The sequence below is a fragment of the Mustela putorius genome, unplaced genomic scaffold (assembly GCF_011764305.1).
Source record: "Mustela putorius furo isolate JIRA1106 unplaced genomic scaffold, ASM1176430v1.1 tig00000774_pilon_pilon_pilon, whole genome shotgun sequence".
Classification (NCBI taxonomy): domain Eukaryota; kingdom Metazoa; phylum Chordata; class Mammalia; order Carnivora; family Mustelidae; genus Mustela; species Mustela putorius.
Genome location: NW_025421476.1, coordinates 94,272 through 102,616, shown reverse-complemented (window position 1 = coordinate 102,616; position 8,345 = coordinate 94,272). Strand labels below are relative to the sequence as shown.

At 31.6% G+C, this 8,345-nt stretch overlaps 1 pseudogene; it reads left to right on the top strand.

Moving 5' to 3' along the window:
* Positions 1-1,739: 1,739 nt before the first annotated feature.
* Positions 1,740-1,890, top strand: LOC123393234 (annotated as a pseudogene).
* The last annotated feature ends 6,455 nt before the right edge of the window (positions 1,891-8,345 follow it).

The window sequence follows — 8,345 nt, the reverse complement described above, 5'->3', positions numbered from 1 at the left end:
GTATAGTGACAGATGGTAGCTACACTTGTGGAATCACTCTATGTACACCTGAAGTGAATGTAACATTATGTGTCAAATGTGCATCAATAAAAAAGAATGTCTCAAAATAATTAACAATCTGTTGATGGATATATACTTATATGTGTTTAAATCAGATGCTCTTATATGAATCTCTCTCAAAAAATATACTTTTAAAAAATAATGGAAAATAGGAAAATTGCTAAATAGAAAAGACACTTTTTGATACTACAAAAAATTATGAGACAAATACTTATAGAAATAATGTGGAAAACATTAATTAATTAATTAATTAATATAGGAATCTCTGTGAATTTATGGAAAGTCAAATATTTTTTTAAATTTTTTTAATTTTTAATTTTTTATAAACATGTATTTTTATCCCCAGGGGTACAGGTCTGTGAATCGCCAGGTTTACACACTTCACAGCACTCACCAAAGAACATACCCTCCCCAATGTCCATAACCCCACCCCCCTTCTCCCAACCCCCCTCCCCCCAGCAACCCTCAGTTTGTTTTGTGAGATTAAGAGTCACTTATGGTTTTTTTTAAAAGTATTTTAGTTGGATAATTTATACATTTTTATGTTTTGAGAAAAGTAGCCATTATCATATTTTAAATGGCTGGGAGGGACTGTTATGTAAGAAAATACCTACTCTGAATTGAGCGAATTTTCAATGGAATAAAAACATTGGTACTAGGTAGGAGTCTTTTGTAGGGAGGGTAAGAAATGATAGATGCCATAAAGAAGGGAGTGATAAGAGAACATTAGAAAAAAGTTAGCACTGAGAGTGAGTTAGGATATAAATTGGGCATAGTGTGTGTGTGTTTGTGTGTGTGTGTGTGAGAGAGAGAGAGAGAGAGAGAGGGGTGGGTAGGAAAGGGAAGGTGGGAGAAGTCATGTTTTCTTAGTTTTTTATTTGACTGACTAGGAAAATAATGGTCTCATAAATTGATATTGAGAATCCCTGGCATAAAAAAGTGTTGGGGAATGATTTGAACTCTAGACAACTTGAGTTAACTGACTGACACTGTTTTAATATATTTGGCATTTGCTTCATGTCCAAAATTTGAGGAAGTCCAAAATGGTGACATACATTTAAGAATTACCACAGCAGGGGCACCTGGGTGGCTCAGTGGGTTAAGCCTCTGCCTTTGGCTCAGGTTATGATCTCAGGGTCCTGGGGTCAAACCTGCATTGGGCTCTCTGCTCAGCAGGGAGCCTGCTTCTCCTTCTCTCTCTCTGCCTGCCTCTCTGCATACTTGTGATCTCTGTCAAATAAATAAATAAAATCTTAAAAAAAAAAGAATCACTACAGCATCTATAAGAAGACTTAGAAGAAATAGTTAAACCTATATATATAAGGAAAAATTGGAAGAGGCAATGGTTGGGAGTGCATTGCAATGGAAGTCAAGTATCAACCTATCCCCTTCGGATCTCTGGTTCTGTATTACTAATTCCTATCAGAACTTTGCTCAGACTCCTTTCCCCTGTCTCAGGTGTAAAAATCTTAAAATACAGTTTTTTAGTTTCTTATCTATAAACTCTTCTCTTCTGAATTTCATTCTTGTCTCTTATGCTTTTTCTTTCAGTTATCTAGGCTTTAATATCTTTAATTTATGCATCCTATTATTTTCTCCCTATTTTTAATATCTAATCAGATATTAAATTCAGGTCTGTTTTCCATATCTTTTCCTTTGTTTTCAATTATCTTATCTTTAGCTTTGCACAGTGGCAGTATCGTAGCCAATTGGGTTTATCCGAGGTGCGATTATTGATAATTGAAAACTTTATATATTTTGTAAATGATCTGCTGGCCATCCATTCTTCTTTTTCATATGGCACATTAATTCCATATTAATCTTTCAAGTATAATCTTTCTAGTATACTATTTGGATTATTTTGGTTTCTAATATAGTTAGATTTGAACTAATGTATTTTTTTCAAAATTGTAAAATCTTTCAGTATACAAACTGAAAAATTGGTTTTTGTTAATTTTCAAAAGATGTGTACATTCTTTGTAGTTTTATTATTTTTATTTTTTAAAGATTTTACTTATTTGAGAGAGGGAGAGAGAGAAAAAGAGAGCATAACACAGGGAGGGGGGATGGGAAAGGAAGGGAGAAGTAGACTCTGTACTAAGCAAGGACCTCCCCCACCCACCCATACATGTGGGGCTCAATGCAGGACTTGACGTAGGGCTCCATGCAGGACTTGATCCCAGGACCCTGGGATCATGACCTGAGTTAAAGGCAGATGCTTAACCAACTGAGCCACCCAGGTGCCCTGACATTTTTGTAGTTTTAATGATAACTTGCAGACATAAATATTTTAACTTTCCCCTATTTATTGCAATAGGGTAAAGATGACACTCTTTTCTTTTTTTTAAATAGTTTTATTTAATTCAAAGAATAGCATTTTATTTGGGTCCAAAGAATAACCAATACTTTATATGCCATAAAATCCACCTGTTTTAAGTGTAAAATGCATGAATTTTAGTGAGTTTACAGAGATGTGCAACCATCTCCAGAATCCAGTTTTAGAACATTTCCATTACTCCCAAGAGGATCCCTTCTTATCATTGACAGACAGTTCCCTTTCCCACACTTAGCCCTTGGTGATACTGGTTTGCTTCCTGCATATGCATTTATCTTTTATGGACATTTTATATAATTAAATGGTACAGTTTCTTTTACTGAGAATAATGTTTTTGAGGCTTATCCATGTTGTAGCATGTATGTGTTCTTCCTTTTTATTATTTAGTAGTATTCTCACACATTTTGTATTAGGAAAGAAACATCCCACCATCATGTGGAAGCCAAATATAGTAGTGGTTTTACAACTATTCTCTCTATCTGGAGTAAGTCAGTATTTGCACCAGGCAAGTGGGGAATACTAATTTCATTCCCTTTACTATTGAATGTCTTTTCTAGAGAAAGAGATGCATTAAATAATGTTTGTTGGCTGGGAGGTTTTTAATTCTTATTTTCAGGGTTACTTTAAAGATTTAATCTCTTCCATGGTAGAGAAAACTCACTCTTTTCTTTAGAGTGATATCTCATGAACATAAAGAAAAAATCCACAAAATATTGGTAAATTAAGTGCAACAGTGTGTACAAATATATGCAAGTGGGATATATGCTGGTCACATAAACATTGTTCAGTATTCAAAAATCAAATAATGTCACATCAATAGGGTAAAATAGAAAAATTATTTGATCATGGCAATAGCTGTAGAAAACAATGTTCGATAAAATCCAACATCCATTTATTATAAAAACTCTCAACAAGCTAGAAACAGAGGAAAGCATTCCCACTTGGATTAAGAACGTCTACAAAATACCTGTAATTACCATGATACTTAGCAGTGAGAAACTAGATGCTTCACACTAAATTGGCATGTCAGGGATGTCTTCCCTCACCACTCCTATTCACTGTTGTGCTGGAAATTCTAGATAATGTATTAAGACAAGAAAATGAAATAAAATCTATTTTAGGAAGCAAAGAACAAAACTGTCTTTGTTCACAGATGACATACTTGTCTATATAGAAAATCCCAATCCAAAATAATAAAAGAAAAACCTTTTACAACTAATAAGAAATTATAGCAAAGTGACAGATTAACATAAAAATCAATTGCTTGCTTATATACCAACAGAGAACAAATGAAGTTTAAAAAAAATATTTTTAAAAATAAATTTACATTAGCACCTAAAAAACTAAAAATATTTGGAATAAATCTAAAATATCTATATTATCTGTATACAAAACTCTGATGAAAGAAGTCAAATTAAATCTAACTAATTGATAATGCATTTAATATTCATGGCTAAAAGAATTCATTATTGTTAAAATGAGTTCTCACAAATTTGATCTATGTTCAATACAGTCCCAGACAAAATTTTGGCAAGTTGTTTTGTGAATATCAACAAATGGGTTCTCAAACTTGTATGAAAAACCAAAATAGGCAAATAGCCATCACACTATTGAAGGAGAAGAACAAAAATGGAGAACTGATGCTACTTTATGTCATTCTTAGTGTAAAGCTATGGTAATTAAGATAGGATGATATTTACATAAGAATAGATAAATAGATTAATGGAAAACAATAGAAAGTCCAGATATAGACCCACATAATTATAATAAACTAATTTTTGACAAAGAAGCAAAGGCAATTTAATGTAGAAACAGTAGTCTTTTCAACAAATGATGCTGGAAAAAGTGGACATTCCTATGCAAAATAGAAGAACAAAAGCCCCAAATAATCTGGACACAGATCTTACACATAGATAGAGATCTTAAATATTTTATAAAAGTTCACTCAAAATCTATTACAGACCTAAATGGAAAATGGAAAACTATAAATCTTCTTGAAGATAATACAAAAAATATAGGTGGCATTGGCTTTGGCAATGATTTTTAGATACAAAACCAAAAGCACAATTCATAAAGGAAATAATTGATAAGTTGGAGCTCTTAACATTTTTTAAAAATTATGTTTTGTGAAAGACACTGTTAGAATGAAAAGACAAACTAGGGATTAAGAGAGAATCTTTACAAAGCACATATCTGATAAAGAATTGATACTCCAAATATACAAATAATTCTTAAAACTCAACAATAAAAAATAGCATAATTAAAATAGCAAAAATATATAAGCATATATATCAACAAGGAAGACCTTTGGATGCTAAGCAAATGTATAATAAATGCTTAACATCATATATCATAAGGTATTTACAAGTTAAATCAACAATTAGATACCAGTACACATCTAATAGAATGCCCGAAATCCAAAACATTGATCAAATTCAGGGGAAGATGTAGAGCAACAAGAACTCATCGATTGCTGATGGGAATGCAAAATGATATAGTCACTTTGCCACACAGTTTGGTCTTTCATACAAAATAAAATATACTCTTACCATATGATCCAGAAATCACACTTCTTAGTATCCACCCATAGAGGCTGAAAACTTAGGTCTGCCCAAAACTTGTAAAGGTATGTTTATAGCAGCTTTATTCATAATTGTTAAAATTTGGAAACATTTGAGGTTTCTTTCAATAGGTAATGGATGAACAATCTGTGTTACATCTATACAGTTAAATATTCTTTGGTGATAAAAAGGAAATGAGGTATCAAGTCCCCAAAAGACAGAAAATTTTAAATGCAAATTTCTAAATGAAAGAAGCCAATTTGACAAGACTACATACTGTTGGATTCTAACTATATGACATTCTGAAAAAGACACAGCTATTGAGAAAGTAGAAATGATCAATGATTGCCAAGGTTTTAAGAGTAGGGAAGAGAGATGAATATGTGGAATATAGGGGACTAATTCTTTATGAAACTATTCTGTATGATACCATAATGGTGAATACATGCCATCATTTGTCAAAAGCTATAAACAGCACAGCACAAAGAGTGGGATTTAACATAAAATATGGACTTCAAATTTTTGTTCACAATAATTTATCAATATTATTTCATCTAGTATAACAGATGTACTATACTAATACCAGATATTAATAGGGAAAAGATGAGAGATATATGGGAGAAAGATATATAAACATTTTGTATTGTTCTTTTTTTAAACCTAAAATTGCTTTTAAAAATCTATTAATTAAAAAATGTGATACAAATACCCAGCTGGAAGTCTTATTTGCAAATATAACAGATACCATTACTGATCTCTCCTGGACCTTACTATATCATGCACAGAAACAATTCTGTATTTGTTTTTGGATGCATTCCTAGATATCCATCTGTTTTGTTTTACCTTTGTATCAAGGTAATTGATTGTTATAAAGATAAAGGTGTATTGATTTAAAATCATCTAGGCCAAGATTTTTATCTTGCCAATACAAAAATATGTACAATATTGAAGAATCATAAACATTCAAGCCCTCTATTTGTCTTCTTCTTCCTCAAAAAATACAGACTGAGATCATATTTCTGTTTCTTACTCTATGTGTGAAAGTACAAATAGAAAAATTTTGTTATAAAATTAGTGGAGAACTTCACCCAAATCTGTTAATAGTGATATGGAAAAAACCATGCCTTTTCCTAGAACTCTTCATTATTTTTTCCCAACCCTATATTATGAAAAATTTCAAGCTTATAGAAAAGGTGAAAGAATTACATAAGTTTTGGTTTGCTGTTACTGTCATAATAAAATACCAGAGACTGAGTGGCTTAGAAGCAAACAATTTATTTCTCTTAGTTCTGGAGGCTGGAAATCAAAGATCAAAGTGTTAGAAGGTTTGCTTTCTTCTAAGTCCTCTCTCCTTGGCTTACAGATGACTATCTTCTCACTGCATCTTCATACGGTCCTTTCTCTGTCTGTGGGCATCACTTGTACCTGTTTTTCCAGTTATAAGGGCTTCACCTATAACTTCATTTTGATTACTTCCTTAAAAATGATTAATTTGCATTTGTAGACTTTCATAAACACAACAATACAGTATAAACTTTGTTGTCTAAGATTTCTTTCAGAGTAATAGTTTCAATAATTCACCCATGATTGTTTCTTTTTATTACTAAGTGATCATATTTTTTCTCTTTCTTTTGTTCATGGCCACATGGCTCCTTCAAATATGGAGCTATTATTTTGAAAATCTGCTAATGTACACTCTTGAGCAAATCTCATGTGAAGAAATTGGCAAAAGTCAATTGTCTGCCTATTTATCAGCAATGAAAAAATAGCATTTGACATTAACACAATACTACTTAATAACTGCACCAAACTAAGTATGTACAGGATCTATATGTGGAAATTCATGAGACACTGATGAAAAAAAATCAAAGTAGATCTGAATAAATGGAGAAAATTTTTATGTTTATGGAATTAGAAAACTTAATATTTTTAAGATGTCAATTATTCCCAATTTAATCTTTAGATTTAACATAATCCAAATCAAAATCACAGCAAGTGATTTTGTAGATATAGATAAACTTATCTAAAATTTTATGTGGAAAGACAAAAACCCATAATAATAAACACAAGACTAAAGAAAAAATATTAAAATCAGAGTACTGATACTACCTGATTTCAATTTTACTATAAAGCTATAATAATCAATAAAAATAGTCCCTAAGTTAAAATATGGTGTTGTACACTTAAAAATTTAAGAGAATAGATCACAGGCTAAATGTTCTTAACACACACACACACACACACACACACACACACAATCAACACAGTATTGATAAAAGAATAGATATAGCTTATTAAATAGAATACAGAGAGCCCAGGAATAGACTCAAGCAAATATAATCAAGTAATCTTTGACAAAAATACAAAGGCAAAACAATTGAGAAATACTAATCTTTTCAAGAAATGATGCAGGACAACTGTACATCTATGAGCAAAAAAAAAAGTGAATCTAGATACAGACCTTATACTTTAGGCTGAATATTGGTATCCCTCCAAAATTCATACATTGAAATTCTAATACCCAATGTAATTGTATTAGGAGATGGAGTCTTGAGAGGCATTTAGGTCATGAGAGCAGAGATCTTGTTCTTACAAAAGAGGCCCTGGGTAGATCACTTGACCCCTTCTATCATGTGAGGTAATAGAGTGAGGGTGCTATCTATGAATAAGAAAGCAGGCCCTCATCAGAAAGTGTCCATGCTGGTGCCTTGATCTTGGTCTTTACAGCCTCCCAGAACTGTGGAAAATAAATGTTTCTGTTTATAAGTCACCGAGTCTAGGTTATTTTATTATAGAAGCCCAAATGGACTAAGACAGCTTACATCTTCCACAAAAATTAGCTAAAAATGTGTCATAGACATAAATGCAAAACATAAAAGTATAGAGTTTCTAGAAGCAAACATAGGAGATAATCAACATGATCTTGGGTTTGTCAGTAAATATTTATATATTTATGGAACAAAAAGCTAAATATGTTTTAAAAAGATACATTAATTTTATAAATATTTTTTAAAAGGCCATGTGGAAGACTTTAAGAAAGTAAAATTACATTCCATAGACTGGAGAAAATATTTGTAAATCACATATCTGATGAAAGACATGCCTCTAGGGTATACAAAGAATTCTTAAAACTAAAAAATAATGAACTGTAAGAAAAAAATGCTCAACATCCTTTGTCATTTGATAAATGTAAATCAAAACAACAATAATGTGTCAATACACATTATTAGAATGGATAACTTCTAGAAGAACTTGGCAATACCAAATGCCAGTAAGGATGTGGAGGAGCAGAAACTCATATGAATAAGTGATGAAAGCAAATGATAGTGTAGAAATTAGTCTGGCAATTTTTTAGAGTTGAGTATAGACTTAACATATGATCTATTAAT